A 22149-nucleotide genomic window follows, 5' to 3' on the forward strand; every position below is an offset into this window, starting at 1 on the left:
CAATTTCCTGCGGGGGTGATACTGTTTCCAGTTTTTAACGCTGCGTATTTCGCTTTCTTTGTTCTGCTCATTTCACTTGCTCCCGTCCTTATAAACTCCTGCTTCTTGGTGTTCTTTCTGTCTCTTTCCTTTTGGCCCAACAATGTAATAGACCTGATCACGTGCTGACTTGTGCGTGAGTGAGGCAGATGGTGCAAAACCGTCCGCCGCCTCCTCTCTTCCAGAGCCCTCCGAGCCCAGGGCCAGGATAACGGGTGATGGCCCAGGATAGTGTCCGACCGAGCGCCAAGTGCCCCAGAGCGCTGGCTGCCAACGCCGTCATCGTCCCTGAAAGAAATGGCTCCAGATGCCCATGCCTGTAGGGAAGTCTTCGCGGGCCCCCAACTCACCGGCAGCCCCGGAGCCTGTCAGTTATCTGAGCCTGGTTTGGCCCACCTGCTAAGAAAGTTCTGTTGTTTCCACTTCAAATGTTGGAGGTCACGGATCAGAAATGGGGGAACGACAGCAGAGGTGGGTGATTGGCGCTGAAAAAGGGTCAGCAGTCCTAACCCTGAGGGGCTACTGCTCCCCTACGCCCTTCTCCCTACTCTGCTATCCAGGGATACCTGCCTTCTTACTGTGCCAGACAGGTGTACCTTTCCTCACCCTGTACCCAATGCCTGAAATGCGCTCCCTTCTTACCTCCGCTCGCATTCCCTGGCTTCCTTTAAGACTATTGCAGGTAGGAAGGAAATGCCTGGGGAGATAATTGGGGGAAGGGACAAATCTCTGAATAAATAAAATTAACTTCCCCCCAAAAAAAAGATTGAGTTCAAATCCTACCTTCCACAAGAAGCCTTTCAGATCTCCCACCCACCCCTCAACCAACGGTTTCCACTCTCTGAGGTTGCCTCCCATTTGTCTTTTATGTAGATCATAGGTTGCAAGTTCATCCCCCCAACTGAGAACAGACACTGTTTTTGCCTTTCTCAGTATCCCTTACATTTAGTTCAACACCTGGCACATAGTAAGTATGCAATAAATACATGCTTATTGATTCAATTTGACGGAGCTTAGCCTTGTGGACTTGAAATCAAGGGAAGTCTGGGTTTAAACTAGATCACTGAGACTAGCTGAGTGACCATGGGCTAAGGTTACATCCCCTATTCCAGCGCCTCAGACAAATTGCTTAAGATACATGATTGGTTCATGGCTAGGGTCTGGAGTATTCCATGTACAATATGTATGGCACAGATATTTGTTTCCTACCCATGGAAAAAAATGCTAGGCAGAAAACAAACGCATTAACAGAAAGACTTCAAAACTATTGTTGTATTCTGCCAAGAGGGTGATACTTAAAACCATCTAAACGTGACACAGTTTTCAGGACTGTTCATTAGACAGTTCACTTAGCCAGGAACTAAAAAGTTCATGTCTTTGGAAGCCAGGCCAGGGATTGGCTCAGCCCTTGCCTATTGGTCCTTTTCTCTAAAAGCCCTGGAATAGTTGTAAGAATTTGATTATTGGGATTTAGCTGTCATTAAGAGACCCAGGACCTCCTAACTTCTGGGCCCACAAGCTAGCCTACCAGCCTGGTTAGGTCCATCTTAGAATTGATGCCCATTCAACGGAGACTAAGACAAACAGGTAAGAGGCAGTCCCAAACTCAGGTTCAGACCTAAAGCTGAATACTGGCTTTGACTGCCACGTGGTTGCAGTTTGGTTGTATTCCAGAGTAAGAAAAAAAGGCCACTTTCTCCCCACCCCCAACCTCTCCAGTCAAATATACCAGACATAGGTCACCCCCTTTTAAATATCTGGCTCATGAGCCAATAAGGAAATTGCTTAGTCATTCCCAAAGGGCCCATGTGGTCAGTCAGAAGCAGGTAGGGCAGCTTTGTGCATGATCCCAGAGTTGGCCCTATAAGCTCATTTGCAATTCAAGCCCCATTATAGTCCTATTTAATTTTTCAGAGGCTAGTGTTCTATGACTCAAGTCCATCCAACAACACTCATAGGCTATTGGCATTTTGAAAGTAGTTAAAGGAACTTTGCAATTTCTGAAGGCAATCTAACCCACTTTCTTTTCTCCTGTTTAATTCTAAACCTGGCTCTAAATTTTGTACATAGTAGGAGCTTAATCAATGTCATACTTGACAGAGAAACCATCCCAAGTCATTCAATCTTATCGGAGAAATTGTTGTTGTCTTTTCTCAAAGAGAAAGACATAACATCAAGGAGGTGATACTGTGACTTGTAAGTGAATTGTATTTAAACAAGAAAAGGCTGTGCTGAGTCACCAACCTCACTTTCCTCTTCAGAGCCACCTTGGTCCAATGGCCAGATATAGATCAAGATGACTGGAGATGACACTCTTCCTCCTCCCCCCCTGCAGTGGTCAACCTTGTTTTTTTTTTTTTTTTTTGTTTTGTTTTTTGTTTTTTTTTTTTTGTTTTTTTTTTTTTAAGTTCTTTATTTGACTGAGGCAAAGTCCAATCAGTGGTTAAGGCTAGGTAAGAATTAGGCAGAAAATAATAGAGGCAATGTGTTAATGAAAGAAATTTTGGAATTGTAGTCAAAAGACTTATGTTCAAGTCAAGACTCTGCTAAGTTGGCCCTGTATGACTTTGAGGGATTTTTGGTTTTTTAAATCTCTAATATGAGGGAATGTGATTTCCAAAACCCCTTCCAACTCCAAATTTGAAATACTATTTTTACTGAATGTTTTATTAAATACCATTCTTTCCACCTTCCCTTTAATCTCAGAGAAGAAAGGTCCTTGAACTTGCTAAAGCTTAATCTCTATTTTTGCTCTCAATATGATATTCTCCCTTCAATTTCTTCATTGATCTTGTTACATCATTCAAACCTTTTCCATGTTGCGTTTTTCAACATTTTTAATTTGTTTCCCTCAGAATATAACATGTTTAAGTCTTTTCTATCTGGAAAAACAACCAAAAAAAATGCTACCTTTTTCTTATCCTTCTGAAACAATTTTCCTATATCTGTACATCTCTTCCATGGCAATCACTTAGGAAGAGCCTCCACTGTCTATCTCATCATTCAAACAGTCCTCAGCCCTTTGCACTTTTGTTTCTTTCTCCATCACTCTACTCCATCACATCTACTCTACTCTAGTTGCTAAACATAATGGAGTTTTAAAAAATTTTATAATAACCTTTTATTTTTCAAAATACATGCAAATATAATTTTTAGCATTCACTTTTGCAAAATCTTGTGCTCCAAATTTTTCTCCCTCCTTCCCTCCCCTAGACAACAAGCACTCCAATATAGGTTAAAACATATACAATTCTTCTAAACATGCTTATCATGCTGCACTCAGATCAAAGGGGTAAAAAATGAGAAAGAAAAAAAGCAAGCAAACAACAACAAAAGGTGAAAATACTATGTTGTGATTCACATTCAGTCTCCATGTTTTTCTTCCTGGAAGTGAATGGCACTTTCCATCTCAAGTCTATTGGAATCACCTTTAACCACCTTATTGTCGAAAAGAACAAGAATGCACTTTTTTATAAACTCACCCTCCTTTATCCTGTGCTACCATACAATGTGAATGACTCCCACTTTCCCCATAAATTCATTATGACTATTCTCCCACTCTTCTGTAGAGAAACTCACTAACAACTCCTCTCTCTCCTCTCCCAGCTCCTCATGCAGTTCTCTTTCCTTCAAGATGGACAGTTCCCAAGGGTCTGTCTTTTTTCTTGAGAGAATCTCATCTATTTTTGTTGCTTCAATGGACACCTCAGTGTGGAATCATAGGATCAGACATTTAAAGTTTGAAGACACCTCAGAGGGGATCATTTATTGAGGGTCAGACAGATTCAATTGATCAGCCCAAAGTCAGATTGTATCATAAAAAAAGATGTGAATCTGGGTCCTCTAACTCTAGAGCCAGAGTCTTTCTCCTACTCAACTCCAGTGAGTTTTGCCTCTAAGAGAAAAATACAAATCTCTCTTTTGCATGTAAAGTCCTTCACAATCTCGCCCAGATTTACTGCATAGAACTGCTTGACACCTTCAATGATCCAGCCAAATAGATTTTGGTGTTTTTTACACTGACTCTTGGAAGGTTTGCAAAACACCATACAGACATTATCCCCTGCTAAGACTCACAATGGGTTGCAGGTCAACATTGTGGATATTATTATCAATCTCATTTATAGATAAGGAAACTGAGTTCACCAAGTTTGACTTAATATCTAGCCCATAGTCACACAATTAGGAATCAAAACAAGATCTCTCTGAATCGAGGTCCCAGATTCCTTCCATTCTACCACGATGTCTCTAAGTTGATGTCTCAGTTTAATTTCTTGGTGGCTCTAATTCCACCCACCTCCTACTCTCCTATCTCTTTCGTGCCCCACTACTACTCCCACCAGTGCATCAATTCCCTTTCTTTACCAAGGATCTTTGCTTTCAGATGGTTTGTTAAGGTTTATTGTGACAAACTAAGAGCTCACAATTGGTGTTGACTGCAAAGAGTTTCTGAAACCTTAAAGCATTAAGTAGAAATAAATTATTATTAGGAATATTTAAGCAAAACAAAGAGGAAGTTGTATATAATAACAGTGATATTATTTCAAGAACTGTGAAAGACTAAATAATTCTGAGTATTTATAAATAGTCAAATCAACCATAAAGAGCCTATGAAGGAAGATAATATCCACCTCTGGAGAAAGAACTTATAAATATCAGTATATATATAGTAGGGTTTTATATTTATACAAATATAAGTAAAAAAACATTTATACAAATATAAGATATAGATAGATAGATAGATAAATAGATATGGATATCATGGCCTTCTCTTGTGTGGGATAGGGAAGGAGGAAGTCAATCCAGAGCTTCAAATGTAACAAAAATAAAAATTTATTTTTCATTTTAATAATATTTCAATTTCCCGATCTGTAAAATTGAGCTCAGTTGGCCCTCAGAGGCATCTTCAAACTCTAGATGTCTGATTCTATGAGCCTACTCTGAGGTGATGACTAAAGCAACAAAACATTTTAGTACAGTACAAGACCAACTAAAGTTTTCTTTTGATGTGTATTTTAAAAATTTCTCTATATCAAAAGGTTAATTTGATAGCCCAAATTATTTAATATAGATTAATATGGAATTATTGGAAAGTATGCTGATCATATTTTTGGAGAAATAAAAATAAAGCATGTATGTTGGTAACGGAAAAAAAGGAATTTTAAAATACCTTTAAACTCCATTGCCAATTCTTCTAAACATATTTTCACATTTATCATGCTGCAAAGAAAAATCAGATCAAAAGGGGGAAAATTATAAAGGGGAAAAAAAAAAACAAATAAACAACACCACCACCAAAAGGTGAAAATACTGTACTGTGATCTACCCTCAATTAATGTAGATATAAGAGTTCAAGACTGCTTACTAAATCAATCAAAGGTGTATTTGGATCCCTAAAAGCCCAAGTTGAAGTATTACAATCTGAATGATTAGAGCTGGAGAAGTAGGCCTAGAGGAGATATAGATCTTTTGGATAAGATCTTAACCCTGCCTTCATGGAGTTTACAGTCTCATAGAAAGCTATAATACACAACGATAATTATACAAATTTATTAGAGAGGTAAAAAAAATAAAGCACTATTGGAAGGTCAAAGTAAAAGTTGTTATCAACAGGTAGAGTTATGAGATGTGTCCAAAAGGAGACATCATTTTATTTGGGTACAGATGATCTTTGGCCCTTACTTCTTAGTAAGGGAACACAATTTCCTTTCATTAGAGGACTATTGGTGAGCAATCAGACATCACTGATTTGTCCATTGGTTTTGCTGAAATACTTAGTTTTAAAAAATCTTTTATAAGGAAAGACTTGATGGGTGGCTGGCTGAGGAGTCTATTGAATAGAGGCACAGATATGGGAGGCAAATTCTAGGAGACAAAAAATAGCCTATTTTGCTTAGATCCCAGAGTGCATGGAGCAACCTAATAGAAGCAATTTATGTCAAGTCTTAAAAATGTCAGACTAAAGAATTGAAACTTTCTGGACGTTAGGAAAATTATTGAACAAAGTAGTAATGGGAGCAGATATTGGGGAGGCTATGGCCATAGGGGGAAAACAGCAAGTAAGGATCCCAGTTCTAGATCTCAGATCAAGAGCCAGGTTTGTTTTTTTTTTTTTTTTTTAGTTAAAGCTTTTTATTTTCAAAACATATGCCTGGATAATTTTTCAACATTGACCCCTGAAAACCTTGTGTTTCAACTTTTCTCTCCTTCCCCCTCTCACCCCTACACAGAAAGCAATCCAATATATGTTAAACATGCTAAAAAAATATATTAAATCCAATATAGGCATACATATTTATACAATTATCTTGCTGCACAAGAAAAATTAGATCAAAAAGGGAAAAAAATGAGAAAGAAAAAAAGCAAGCAAACAACAAAAAAAGTGAAAATACTATGTTGTGATCCCCACTTAGTTTCTATAGTTGTCTCCCTAGATGCAGATGGCTCCCTTCAACATAAGACCATTGGAACAGGCCTGAATCATCTCATTATTGAAGAGAACCACGTCCATCAGAATTGATCATCGTGTAATCTTAATATACATTGCATGTACAATGATTTCCTGGTTCTGCTCACTTACACTCAGCATCAGTTCATGTAAGTCTCTCCAGACCTCTCTGGGATCATCCTGCTGATGGTTTCTTACAGAACAATAATAATCCATAACATTCATATACCATAATTTATTCAGCCATTCTCCAATTGATTGACATCCATTCAGTTTCCAGTTTCTAGCCACTACAAAAATGGCTGCCATAAACATTTTTGCACATGTGGGTCCTTTTCCCTTTTTAATGATCTCTTTGGGATATAGGCCCAATAGAGACACTGTTGGATCAAAGGCTTTGCACAGTATGATATCCCTTTGGGCATAGTTCCAAATGCTCTCCACCACAGTGTATCACTGTCCCAGTTTTCCCATATTCCCTCCAACATTTGTCATTATCTTTTCCTGTCATCTTAGCCAAACTGTGTAGTAGTGCCTCAGAGTTGTCTTAATTTGCATTTCTCTGATCAATTTGGATTTGGAGCACCTTTTCATGTGACTAGAAATCGTTTCAATTTCTTCATCTGAAAACTGTCTGTTCATATTCTTTGACTATCAATTGGAGAATGGCTTGACTCCTTATACATTTGAGTCAATTCTCTATATAAATTAGAAATTGGGTCTTTATCAAAACCCTTGAATGTAAAAATGATTTCCCAGTTTAATTCTTCCTTTCTAATTTTGTCTGTATTAGTTTTGTTTGTTTAAAAAAATCTTAATTTAATATAATCAGAATTACCTATTTTGTATTCAATAATAACCTCCAGTTTTTCTTTGGCTATAAATTTCTTTCTTCTTCACAGATCTGAGAGATAAACTATCCTTAGTTCTTCAAATTTGCTTATGATATCACTCAGAGCCAGTTTAAATGCAGCTATTATTAGCCTAGAATAGGGGGAATCCCTCCATGAAAGAGGAAGCAAAGAGTAGCCCAGCCTCCCTGGACCAAATTGCCACATCAGCACCAAATCAAATTAGTTTGGCTTCTTACCTGAAGGATGTGGGGGTGACTTCTAGAACCTCATATCCTTCATCCCATGGGGAGAGTCCTACTTGCTCAGGGTGCCCTGTAAGGGGCCAGGCTTTGCCTCTGAAAAGGAAAGCTTGAATTCTTTGCCTTTTCTTTAATTGTTTTGGTTGGAGAAAGGCTTCTACAAACATCAAAAGTTGATAACCTAATATAACTTCATAAAATGATGTTTGCTTTTTAAAATTGTATCACCATGTATTTGGAAGTACAGAAGAATCTTAATTCCTAAGTGTGATAGTGAATTATGCAATATTGGTTTTTCCTGACACACTTTAGTGCAAGGCACTGGCAAAGGTGCTTAAAAAAGATAATGTCACTTAGTCACTCAAGAACCATTCAAAATTTGGGACTGTTGGTATTGTCAAACCCATTGCAATGGATTTACTGAGGAAGAAAGCATTAAAACTGGGAGATAGTGTAAAGATGAGATGGCTGAATTGGTCAATTACTCCACTTTATTTAAAGTAAGTCATACTTAATTACACCCTAATATGTTAACCAGGTGAGAATAGATGACAACTGGATCAGATCAATCAAAGATATTTTAGCTAGATTTAATAGGAAATCAGTTCTTATTGATTGAAGGACTATTTAGTGGCATCTTAGAAAGCTGGTATAAAAGCAGAAGCCTAGATTGGAGTCAAGCATCTGGCAGAAAAACTGAAGGGGAGCCACTTCTGAGAATCACATAATGATAGAAGAGCACTTCAGGCTCAGTCTTCTCACCATTCCTGGCCCAGAGGATGGCCTCATGGCCATTGAAGTTGGACAAATTTGCCATCGTGGGCAAAAGGAGGCAAAGACCTAAGAATTAGCTAGGATCTCCCCTATGCTCTCCAAGCCTTAGTATGATATGTTCTTCCTGACATACTTATCCTTGCCTCCCTACTTGGGAACCACTAATCATTCTCATGGGTTGGGTGCTCTGTAATCCACTGGCTTAATTTGATAGGTGCTTTACTAAGACTTGAGCCCCATGCTCTTTTCATACTATCATAGGTTTTAGTTCTGGAGGAGACCTTAGATATTATCTACACCAATAAATCCCCTCATTTTTTACAAATAAGATTTGTTTTAAATGACTCATCCAAGAGACTTAGATGAACTTAGATGAAGCAAAAGGACTACCCAATATTCATCCATCTAATAAATGGGAGATACAGGATTTGAACTTGAGCCTTTGATTCCAACATGAATGTTCTTCCTTATAAGAGACATAGATGAACTTAGATGCTAAGTGAAATGAGTAGAACCAAGGGAACATCTTGTACAGCAACAGCAAGATTATGTGATGATCAATTCTGATGGATGTGGCTCTTTTCAGCCACAATGAGCTGAATCGGGCCAGTTCTTGGTCTTATGATGGAGAGAATCATCTGCACACAGAGGGAAGACTGTGGTGTTTGACTGTAAATCACAACATAGTATTTTCACCTTTTTGTTGTTGTTTGATTGCTTTTTGTTTTTGTTCTCATTTTTTTCCTTTTTGATCTGAATTTTTTGTGCAGCATGATAAATGTGGAAATGTGTATAAAATAATTGCATGTGTTTAACATATATTGGATTACTTGCCATCTAAGGAAAGGTGTGGGACAAAGGGAAGGTAAAAAAATTTGGAACACAAGGTTTTGCAAGGGTGAATGTTGAAAATTCTATGCATATATTTTGAAAATATAAAGCTTTAAGAAATAAATAAATGACTCATCCAAAGTCTCACAGGTGACAGTGAAAGATGATAATGGTGGTGATAGTGATGTCAGGTATAACCTCCTATAGGAAGAAGTGACTCCATTCCAGTTTGCTCCTTTATAATCCCCTTTTTCCAATCTCTAATCTTCCCCAAGCTCTCCCCATCTCTCAAAGCTACTTCTATACTGCCTACAAACACATCCATCCTCAAAAAGTCCTCACTTGACCATCATCAATAGTTATCATCCCATATCTCTCCTTCCTTTTATAGCTAAACTCTTTGAGAAGATTGTCTACAGTCGATGCCTCCATGATCTTTCTCTTGCTCTCTTTAAATTTCTACAATCTGACTTCCAACCTCATCATTTAACCAAACTCATTCCAAAGTTACATGAGCTCTTGATTGCCAAATCCAGTGGACTTTTCTCGGTCCTTATCCTTCTTGACCCTTTTGCAGACTGACATTGCTAATTATCCTTTTTTCCCTTCTTTCTAGGATCCCTGACATTATTCTTTCCTGATTCTACCTATCAGTTCAGTTCTCAGTCTCTTCCTGGATCTGGGGCTTGCCCATTAACCCTCTGAGTTCCTCAAAGCTCTATCCTTGTTCCTTTTCTCCCTCTGTACTAGCAATGACCACATCCACAATCTACATCCATACCTCAGTAGTCGTAGATTCTAACAGTCCTAACCTGTGGTGTTAAAGAAGAAAGATGGAGAGGGTATCTTTCCCTCTTAATCCACAACATTATTTCTTTCTCTCTTTATCCATATATGTCTTTCTAAGATATAATGTCTATCACATAGTAAATGTTTAATCAGTGTTTATTGGTTGAGGGATTAGAGCCACTAAAGTCATCTTCATCAGAATCATCACCATTATCACAGCAAAACTACTGGTGTTTATGTAGAATATCAAATTTTGCAAAATATTTTATGAGCATTAGCTCAATCTAAACCTTACACAGTCCTTGGGAAACAGAAGCTGTAATTTCATTATCTCTATTTTGCAGGAATTTTGTCTTGTTTTGTGTTTTTTTAATTAATTTTTGTGTGTAGCGATTGGGGTTGTGTCTTGCCTAGGGTCATGCAGCTAGGAATTATTAAGGATTTGAATTCAAGGCCTCTTGACTTTAAGGTCAGTGCTCTATCCACTGCACCATCTAGCTGCCCCTTTGTGTTTTTTTAAACTGGGGTCCAGAAAAGCAAAATGACTACTCAATATTCATCCAGCTAATAAATGGGAGAGAGAGGATTTGAACTTGAGCCTTTGACTCCAACATGAATGTTCTTCCTCATACACTAGGCTTTAATCACCAGCAAATGGGACCCATCGGCACCAGAGACTGAGGCACTTAATTCTTAGGCTAGAACCAAGACTGGGGATGAATTTCAACAGGGATAAATATTTGTTCTTATAATTGGATACAAAAAGTCACATTCACAAGGTCGAGAAGAAGGGGACGTGTTTAAAAAGCAGTTGCTTAGTGGAACACAAGGTCAATATGAGTCTGCAGTAAATTATGGCCACCAGGAAAACTAATGAGATATTGGGGTGCATTAAGAGGGACACAGCTTCCATTGATAGGGTGATGGTGAATCCATTGTCCTCTGCTTTGTAGAGTATTGTGTTGGGTTCTAGATTTAAGAAGGACCTTGAGAAGCTGGAGAGGAAAACGAGGATAGTAAAAGACCTTGAGTCCATGACATATAAAGATTGGTTAAAGGAACTGTGGAAGAGATGGCTCATAGTTATGGCGTGATGATGTTCTTGAGGAATTTGAAGACTAACCTGTGAAAGAAATCTAGAATTAGAATTGTTGAGTTTGTCCCAGAGGATGGAACCAGAAGTAATTTTGGGAGGCAACTGCAAAACTGACAATTAGATTTGATGTTAGGGGAAAGTTCCTAACAAGCAGAGTCCTAACAAAGTGGTTCCCCTATCTTGGAGGTCTTTAAGCCAGGATCTCATGGCCACTTGCCAGATATGTCATACTGGAGATTTCCATTGTATGTAGGGATTGGACTAAATTATCTCAAATTCTTCCATTCTATGATCTGATATATTATAGTTTAATCTGCAGACTATCCATTCCTTGCATGGAAGGAAAATGAATTTTCAATATCAACTCATCAAGAAAATCAACTATTTGCTAAAGATCACCCTTACCTTAAAAAAAACCCAACAAAAAAGTGTTTTATATAATTTGGGCCTTTTAAAAATGGCATGTCTGTTGATTATACAAAGTATCTCCTTGGCCAACCAATTCTCTGCTAGGGAGAGTTCTTCAAAGCGTTCAGTATACCTCAAAAGACTCTTCCAAACACGGAAATCACCCAGAAAGCAGACAAATTGACTTCAGGGGGGCAAGTGATCTTGATTCCCAGTAGAAGGAGCCTTTTGCCCCAGGGGTGAGTATTTTTGGAATCTGTAATTTATAACTGGGTAGGGATTAGCTCAGCCAGGCCTGCATGTGCTGATATATCACCCAGGCTTCTCCTGGTCAGCTGGGCAAAGGGTCGCGGGCATAAAATATGACGTGCCCGCTATGTTGGGGTCAGCAAGGCTGTACCTCCTCGGTCTCTGCAAATAGAGATCATTCTGGTGAATTGATTAAGAATGAATTACGATCATGAGGAAGGACAATTAATTAGGAGAGAAGCCAAATCTATTGTTGCCTGGGATTATTTCCTTAGAAGTCCATGACCCAGTTTTCTTTAGGGGAGGAGGAGGAGGGGAGAGGGAATTACTTTTTTCTTAAGCACTTGGTATGGTCTGAGAACTAGAGGTTAATATAATGAAATTATCCTGATGAAAATAAACCCAAGAGTGGTCGTTCCATCTTGTTAATTATACACACAAACAGACACATGCACAGATGGAGAGAAAAGAATGTGACTTTTGTCTTGGGAAGAAAAAGTGTCTCTTACCCAAAGTAATGAAACTACAAGACTTGTCTTAGCCGGTATTGATCAAAGAGCCAGAATGATGGAAAATCCTCCTATCCAGTGAGAAGATTATGGCTTAAGTTAGAAAAGAGACCTTCTTCAACTGAACTATTACATAAGCTCTGGGGAGGTGACTGTAAGATAGAGGTTTAAACTAAAGGGCTTCAGTGTAAGGAGATTTCAAAGCTAATCAGCAAAGGATGATTATAATGCTGATATCAATATTAACAGATGTGGGGGTACCAAAGAGTCACAAATCTAAGCTACATGGAACAAAAAGCTTTAGAATATAGAGACTTTACTTCCTGAGAGGTGATAGATAGACTTAAAAAGCAACGTGAGATCTATATTTTGGGATGTGGCCAAGGTGGGAATTTGTTTTGTTGGACTGTGCATGTTGGTTAAGAAGGTTTTCCCTTTTTTATTGTTCAGTTGGAGGGATAGTTAATATATGCCTGTAAAAATAATTAATTGATTGATTTTTTAAATAGAGAGGCTAGTGGAAGAAAATTATAAGGAAGCTGAATGAGGTACATATCATTCCCTAGTCCTGTCTGCCCTCAGAGTTGTACCAAGAATGAAAATGAGTTTATAGTCCAATATTTAACTAAAAAAAAATAATTATTTTTTCCATCTTTGGAATAGTCCCCAGAACTTTAAATATAAAAGAAAAATAATGATGATTGGCTGGCTACTTATACTAGAACTGTTTCTATCTCTGAACACAATCAAAAAGATGAGAATTTCATCATTATGATTAATGATAAGAAGAAAAAAAATAGAATATAAACTTTTCCCAGCCTGCTCCTTGTCTGGGCTCTAATCCATTTCTTCATCTCACCAGAATACCTCTAGCTTTACCCAGACACCCAGGGCTCTGACAGATAAGTTTTCAACTTGAGCAGAACCCAGCTACCACACCGGTTCCTGATCAGCTTCTAATCCTTTGACCCATGCATACAATTAACACGATTTGCCTTCACATTTATATACCCAAGTTCCCAAAGAAGGGCTGCTATCACACTCAACTTTTCCCCGGGATCCAAAGATAGCCTTGTTGGGGGAAGTGGGGATAACAGTAGGGGAAAGCTTCCCTGTTCACCATGGTCCAAGACCTTATCAATGCATTTCCATTTATACAAATCAGCCACTCCTAATGATAACACTTTGAAGCCTTAAATATAACTTCCTTAGCAATAAGTCAAAATAAATAATATCATGGATACTTGTATATATAAAGGCAATTACAAATGCACAATCCACAAGTAAACCTGAGTCTCCCTCTCCCATCAATGCTCTCTGTATCTTTGGGGAAGGGTGGAAAACCAGAAACCTGCCAAGGAGGCTCAATTGCTCGGGCTCAGTAATTTACAACTCTGAAATTTTCCCCCAAAATACTTTAATGAATAAGGTTATGAAGCAGAGTTGATTCATCTGTGCATGACCAAACACTTAGAGGCAACATGTTTCAGTCAAACTAGTTGTTCTTTAGTTTTGCTTCTCTGATTTATCTATTCAAAAGCTATTTATTTACACAAGTGAACTTGTTCCTTGGCAACAACTCTTGTGTACATCACACCAGCTTCATATTTGTATGGTGCTCCTGAAATGATACAATTCTGAAATCTGTCCTTTCAACTCTCTTCCTCTTATCTTCCTAGATTCAGACTCTGAATCCCAGCAGCAAATAGTCTTACCTTAGCCTAGTTCTTGTTAAACTTTTTCCACCCACAGCCCCATGTTGCCCAAGAAATGTTCATGTTATTCTATCTGGAATCTGACCCAAGGTGTTTCTGGAAGTATTTGTGCATGTGCAGCACAAAACGTGGGTGTTGTGTTTTCAGATCCAAGATCACAGGGGTCATGTGAAGCAATATAGGCAATACTGGTAGAAATACCTGGGATTCATTATGCACTTGGTTTTGACTAAATTTTTAATTGTTGCATTTCAGAAATTGTTTACTGATGTCAAATTTCCAGGACTCCCACATTCAGTTATGCGACCCACAGTTTAATTTTGTGCTTTAGTCTATGGTTAAATTCTCATCTTCTGTCTATGCTATAATCCCAAATTATATTGTTCCAGTCACTGTATATATTGTCTTCCTGGTTCTGTTTACTTTTCTCTACATAATTTTATACAAGAATGCCTAGTGTTTCTTATATTGCAATTAATATTTCATTACATTCATATATCACAAATTATTTAGTCATTATTCAACAAATGGGCACCTATTTTGTTTCCAAATTTTTGCTCACATGAAGAGGACACAAAGAGTGATACAGTCATTAAATCATAGCATGATGAGCATAGAGCTGGAACCTTAGAGGCAATCTACTTCAGTGTGCTCATTTTATAGCTAAGCTAACTGAGACCCAGGTAAGTCCCACAGACAAAGTCAGAAATGGTGTTTGAACCCAAGTCCTCTTACTATGGAGCCAGTGCTCTTTCACTGTAGGGGAAGCTAAAAAGCTTCTTTAAGCATATATATATATATATATATATATATATATATATATATATGTATGTATTTGACTATAAAAAGCCCATTTATTTTGTGCTCTGTAGACTTGTGTTCTAATGTAGCCTTTGTCCTTAATGTCTTTGACTGGTCATTATTTTACAATGATATGTCACTTTGCTAAATATAGGGAATGAAACCGGGTCTGGGTCTGTGGGAACTTTGCCAGTTGGAATCTTCCTGCCTGTGTCTAAAAATACCTTTGCACAGTTCAAACACACCCCCTCCTCTTTGATTCATTTCAACCCCAGTTCCTCCATATCTGCTTCCAGAAAGGAGGCCTTTTTAGCTCTTGCCTTCCATTTCCAACTTGGAAAATCCAAGTTGTGAAACCGCTAACATTTCCGGATAATTTAAACAGCTTCCCTCAGTGTATTTTTAATAATCCTTGTCTTTATTATTACCAGATGCTGAAGTCCAAAAAGAACCACAGAGGAATAAGCTTCAAAGACTGGAGAAAGTAATAATTTTTAAATGATAGTGTAATGAGGGACAATGAGCACTGGTGTAATGTTCCTTCTACTGGTGAAGGAGACTTAAGGAGAGGCCTTTGTGGGATGGGTCGATGTTCTGTTCTGTTAACCACATGGTTAGCAGTCTTTTTTGACTGGCCACATAATCAGGACTTGTACTGGCTCTTTAGGTTCTTTAGCCAGTTTCTCTTTGGCTTTCTGCTGGAGTTCTGATCAGACCAAACCAGTAAGAGATAATGATATAAGGAGCAAGGCTTTGGGGGCTTCTCCCCACTGTGCCCAAGCACCCTGGTGAAATGCTCCAGACCTCTGGGTTTGATCTTTTTCTGTGCTAGGAGAAGATATTAGACCCTACAACACTGAATTTCAAAATATCAGCAAAAGTTCCTCAACACCTAGGTCCTTGTCTTTTCTGAATGTTGGGGGGATATTTATACATTTATTCCTGCTGTTTCTTCAAAATAAATACTTCTTTATAAAAAGCTGATTGAATTAAGTGGCTAAGTAGAACTGGGGCGCTACCTATTGACGTCTAATAGTGGGGAGAATATAGCTAATGGGGGCTCTACATGACAGCATTAGAGAAAGATACTCATAAACCGCTCAAGTATTCCTAGAATCCAGCCCTCACCTCTCTCTTAACTTCCAGTCTCATCTCTCAAGCCAGATATCCTGCAGATGCCTTAAACTCCAGGGCTCTTAAAAAAAGCTTATTATCTTTCCCCCAAACCCTCCCCACTTTCTAACTTCCTTATTACTGTGAAGACATCACCATTCTCCCAGTTACCCAGGCCAACAGCCTATAGGTCATCCTTAACTCCGAAGATCAGTGGAGAGAACAGATGTCACAAAAATCCAATCACCAACATTTGACATCAGATTCAATATGGCAGCGTGAGGGGAGTGGGAGGGAAGAAAGAGAGGAGTTAAGATACATGTGGTTTGACTTCTTCTTAATGAAGCCCGACTGGATCTCTGTAATCATTACCTCTATCCCTTCTAAATATTCATTAAACACTTTTAAATGGTCTATTCTAAAATTTCCCCAGAAGTTGAAGGCAAGCTCATTGACTCATAATTTGCAGACTCTGCTCTCTACTTTTTTTTTTCTTAAATCAGGACATTACCCTTCTCCAGTTTGGTTTTCTGTGCTCTTTCTCCTATATCATTGATATTGGTTCAGCAATCACAGCTGCCAAGGCTTTTAGGACTTGAGGTTATAGCTCTTCCCACATCATCTAGGCCAGGTGTGATTTAAGTTCATCAAGTTAAGTGCACATTTCCTATCATCCATTAGCCACCTTTGTTATAATTTCCAATGCAGAGAAAATAGGAACTAAGATATGAGCAGTTCTACCTTAATCATCTACCTCAAGCAAAGGTCCTTCTGTGATGCTCCCTTTTCTCGATGTAGCAAAACATTGTTCTTGACACTGGAATTGTGCAGAGGGAGAAGAAAAAAGGAGAGGGAGAGGAAGGGAAAAGGAGAAGGGAAGGAGGAAGGGAGAAAAAAAAGGAGACAAAGAAGGGGGAAAGAGAAGGAAGGAGAGAGTGGGGAAGAGCAAAGAGGGAAGGAGAATGGGGTAGAGAGCAAGAGCTCTAGTGGATGATGATGGCTCATGAATTTCTCCTCTCATTGCAATATCTGACTTTTGTGCCAGATTTGTGATCTGTTTCCCAGACTCTTCCTTTATTCTCTCCTTCTGTCTAGGTGGTCTGTAGTATACTCTGATAATTAAATGTTTTGTTTCTTCCCCCATTGACTTTCACCCCCTTAGAATGTGAGGTCCTTGAGAGCCCCTTCCTCAATAGTTGGCACTTTGTTTGGTACTTAGTAAACCCTTGATAAATACTTCATCCATTTAATCATGTGTTTACTCCAGTGCCCTCTATCATTCTTCTTTATTCCCTGGTGCCTGGATTTTTTAGGTGGCGCAGTAGATAATGTTAGACTTAGAGTCAAGAAAACATCTCCCTGGCCTCCCATACTGACTAGCTGTGTGACCCTGGTCAAGTTACTTACCCCTATTTGCCTCAGTTTCCTCATCTGTAAAGTGAGCTGAAAAAGGAAATGGCAAACCACTCTAGTATCTTTGCCAAGAAAACCCAAATAGGATCACAATGAATTGAATACAAAGATACAATTGCTTTTTCCCTATCCTGTTTCTTTTGAAACCCATATTCCACTCCCATATTCCAGTCATGAGTTTCATCCCATAAGTCTCCATAATGTCTAGAAAGTTAACTTTGCTTTCTTGCCTTACCATTTTTGTATTCTTCAAAATTCATGCGAAACTAGTTTTCAAAATTCACCCTTGCAAAACCTTGTGTTCCAAATTTTTCTCCCTTCCTCCTCCCTTCTCCCTCCCCTAGACAGCAAACAATCCAATATAGGTTAAATATATGCAAGTCTTCTAAACAGATTTTCCCATTTATCATGCACAAAAAAAATCAGATCAAAAGGTAGAAAAATGAGAAAGAAAAAAAAACAAGCAAGCAAGTAATTACTTTAAAAAAACTACTATTATCTAGCCTTGCTTATTGTCTAAACTTTAGGGATTCGTGCAAAGACATTTGAGGCTATAGATTTACTACCAGATACTTTCTTGGATTTTGTTTTCTATGAATTTATGGGTATCTCAGCTGTTATTTTTACACTATTGTTATTGTTATGATATCTAACTTGATGGAGAGGCAGCAGAGATCTGTAGAATTAGGTCACTGGAGTACAATAATATCTCTGCCTGCAGATGCAATCAGCTGAGTGTGTGTGTGCATTTTTATGTTATTTGATTAAATGACTTTTTTCTTTTGAATCAGCATTCCACAGTTCCTTGATGTTGCTCTGTTTTCAGTCATTCAGTCATGTCCATGACCCCTTGGACCATACCATGCAATACTGTCTATGGGGTTTTCTTGGCAAAGATGCTGGGAAGATTTGCCATTTCCTTCTGCAGTGGATTGAGGCAAACAAAAGTTAAATGATTTGCCCAGTTTCACAAGCTAATAAGTGTCCATGGCCAGATTTGAATTCAAGTTTTCTTGACTTCAGGCCACTGGCTAAGTAAAAGTACTACATTCAGTGAGGGCTCACGTGCTATAGTTTCAGGGGAACATTGATCCACAGAATACTTTGGAACTGGGGCATTTTTTCTGGTGGCCTGCACGCGAGGAGGTACCTCAAGTGTTCTTCTTGGTAACTCTGTGGGGTGGGACAAAACAAGTATTATTATTCCCATTTTGCAGATGAGCAAACAGGTGAAGATATCAATTTAATTAATCAATTTAATTAATAATGAAGATAGCAATTTAATTGTCACCAACACTCACAGGATGATAGAGTTAGAGAAGAAAAGAACTTTAGAGATCATTAAGCCCACCTCCCTTATTTTGCAGATGAGAACACTGAGGACAGGAGGGGCTGGGTGACTTGCCCCACAAGCCCTGTGCCTCCAGATCCACTCCCCCGGGTTGCCCATTAGTCAGCCATCCTGTTTGTGTGACTGGGCGGCAGTAACACAGTAAGAAGGCTTCCATGCTGTTCTGTCTAAATGAGCATAGTCTGACTCGACGGAACTTCTCTGAAACGAGGATGTTATTTTCTTCAGATCCCCGTGTTGAAATATTCATACGTCAGACTCTTAGTGGAGACATGTATGATTCATGGGACTGATGGAAAATGAAATTGCTGCCATTATCCACTTGGCCTTGAATCACTCTGTGATTCCAGAAGGCTCAAATGGAGCTAAAAATAATGGCAAATATTGAAAGCTTATTCTGGCCTTCATCAAATGAGTCCCTATTCCCAATATGCTTCTGTAGTCTCTGCAGGCTTGCTCCATATCCTGGAGGCAGTCAGGGAATAACACTTGAATATTCATTGCACTCCAATACAATATACATGGTACATGATATATATTGTCTTATGTGACTGAGAGATCGGCATGGGTTTGAAATGAACTTAGCTACTTAATTCTTTTGTAACCTTCTTAGAATCAGAGCATTCACATAACATTTTAAAGTTGGCAAAGTGTTTTACAGATATTATTTCATTTAAATGAGATTTAAATTTAAAACCTGTGAAGGTAGATTCTGTTATAATTATCCCTGTTTTATAATAGGGGAAACTGAGGCACAGTAGTGATGGTGATTTGCCTCGGGATACACAGCTAGGAAGTATATGAGGCTGTGTTTGAACTCAGGTCTTTCTGACTCCCTACCTAGCCTTCTAGAGCCACAAAGGATCCCCCAGCCTTTGCTTGACTTCATGTCATCAAGAACCCACTCCCTCTTAAGGCAGCCCATTTTCTTCTTGCGTGGCTTTAAATTTTTTTCTCCCTTTCATCAAGCCTAAAACTGCCTTATGTAAAGGGTGAGAATCATTACAATTTCCAAGCCTTAGTTTCCTTATCTAAAAAAACAAAGAACTAGAACTCTGTAAGATCATAATGACAGTTCTTAACTACTGAAAAAGATAAAGATATACACCCCACCCTTTCATTAGGGAAGCAGGAGCTAAGGGTATGGAATGGTATAGATGCCGTCAGTTGCATTGATCTGCTCTGCTGAAATATTTCACTTTGTCATTAGGGAAGATTCACTGAAATGGGGGAAGAAAAGAGGAGGGAAAAGGAGAAAGAAGTAGATAACAGAAATTATTGTAATGTAAGAACAAGAGCATCAATAAAACATTTAAACATGATAAACTAAAATGAAAGATTAGACTTGATGATCACTGAGGTACTTTCCAGTTCTGTCACAAAAACGAGTATCCTGTGACTCAGCGATCTCACCACAGAGACTGCAGCCTAAGGATGTTATTAAGGGGGGGAAAAAAGGATATACCAGGACAAAAATATCCATAATGGTTTTACTTGCAATAATGAAAACCTGTAAACAACCTCTGTGTCCGATGACTGAGAATTGATTGGATCAACTGTGGCATGGTGGTATCATGGAAGGCTTTTATGTCCTTGGAAATGGCAACCAGAAAGACTACATAAGATCTGGAAAGAAAGACCCTGGCCAGAAAACAGCAGAATAAGAAGAGCATATACAATGACTTCAACCAACTGCCCCCCAAAAAAAAATCAAGAGGAAAAAACAACTGATAAGCTCACAAATGGAGCCAGAAAGAGCCCAAATAATTAAATGGTTACTTGTATTAATTTACGAAAACTAAGGTTGTTGTTGTCATTGAGTCATTTGTCTGTGTCCAACTCCTTGTGACCCTATGGACTATAATACCTCAGGCCCTTCTGTCCGCCACCATTTCCCAAAATATGTTCAAGCTCATGTTTGTTGCTTCCATGATACCATCTCTATGTCTCATCCTCTGCCATCCTCTTCTTCTTTTGTCTTCAATCTTTCCCAACATCAGTCTTTTCCAGTGAGTCCCATCTTCTCATTATGTGGCCAAAGTATTTAAAGCTTCAGTATCTGTCCTTCCAGTGAATAGTCTGAATTAATTTCTTTCAGTATTGACTGATTTGATCTCCTTGCTATCCAAAAAAACTCGCAAAAGTCTTCTCCAGCACTACAGTTTGAAAGCATTGATTCTGCAGTGTTCAGCTTTCCTAATAGTCCAACTCTCATAGCCATATATAGCTATTGGGAAAAAAACAAAACAGAACATAACTTTGCGTATCTGGATCTTTGTCAGCAAGGTGCTATCTCTGCTTTTTTTTGTATGCTGTCCAGATTTGCAATAGATTTCCTTCCTTAATTTCATGTATATATTTGCTGCCTATAGTGGTCTCTGAGCCCAACAATATAAAATCTGACACTGCTTCTATTTCTTTTCCTTCTATTTGCCAGAAAGTAGTGGGACCATTTGCCAAGATCTTAATTTTTTGATTTTGGTTTTTTGATGTTAAACTCCTAGGCAGCTTTTATATTCTCCTCTCTCGCCTTCATCCAGAAGCTCCTTAATTTTTCTTCACTTTCTGTCATTAGAGTGATATTAGCTGACTTTTGATATGTTCCCCAGCAGCCTTAATTCCAGCTTTTGATTCATCTACCCTGGCATTTTTTCATGATGTACTCAGCATATAAATTAAATAAATGTCTACAATAGTCTGCCTTGTCAAGCTTCTTTTCCATTCTTAAATCAATCAGCTGTTCCATGTTTGGTTCTAACTGTTGCTTCTTGGTCCTCATACAGGTTCCTCAAGAGACAAGTGAGATAATCCAGTACTTCCATCTCTTTGATGACTTGCCACATTTAGTTGTGATCCACCCCGTCAAAGGCTTTAGTGTAGTTAATAAAGCAGAAAGAGGGTTTGTTTGTTTTTTTCCTGGAACTCCCTGCTGTCTCCACGATCCAGACAATATTGGCAATTTGGTCTCTGGTTCCTCTACCTCTTTGAAAACCAGCCTGCTCTTCCAGCCATTCTCAATTCACATATTGCTGAAGTTTGCTCTTCTGGTAATTCTCAACTCACATATTATTGAAACCTAGCTAGCAGAATCTTAAGCATAACCTTGTTGGTGTGTGAGATGAGCACATGTAGGGCAATTTGAACATTCTTTGGTATTACCCTTCTTTAGAATTGGGATAACGGATCTTTTCCAATCCATTATCAAAGATGTCGAAAAGATAGGATAAAGCTGGACGAGGTCCAGGGACTGGTTCACAAAGAGCTGAATTAGTCCCTGAGGCTATGGGCTAAAAGAACACAGTTCCTTGAAGGCAAGAAGTCTCATAGTTGCTGAAGTTTAATAGAAAACCAGCAGATGGCAGCTGAATACAGCATTGTTGATATTCAACAGATGGTTGGCCCATGGATAAATCGGTAAAAGGTAGGGTCTAAGGCAAAAGTGGTTCCAGCTGGAATGTAGCTCGAAAAGTTTCTCCAGCTACACACATTTCCTCCTCATGTGCCCTCTGTGTTCAGTGGC

The sequence above is a fragment of the Sarcophilus harrisii genome, chromosome 2 (genome assembly GCF_902635505.1).
Source record: "Sarcophilus harrisii chromosome 2, mSarHar1.11, whole genome shotgun sequence".
Lineage (NCBI taxonomy): Eukaryota > Metazoa > Chordata > Mammalia > Dasyuromorphia > Dasyuridae > Sarcophilus > Sarcophilus harrisii.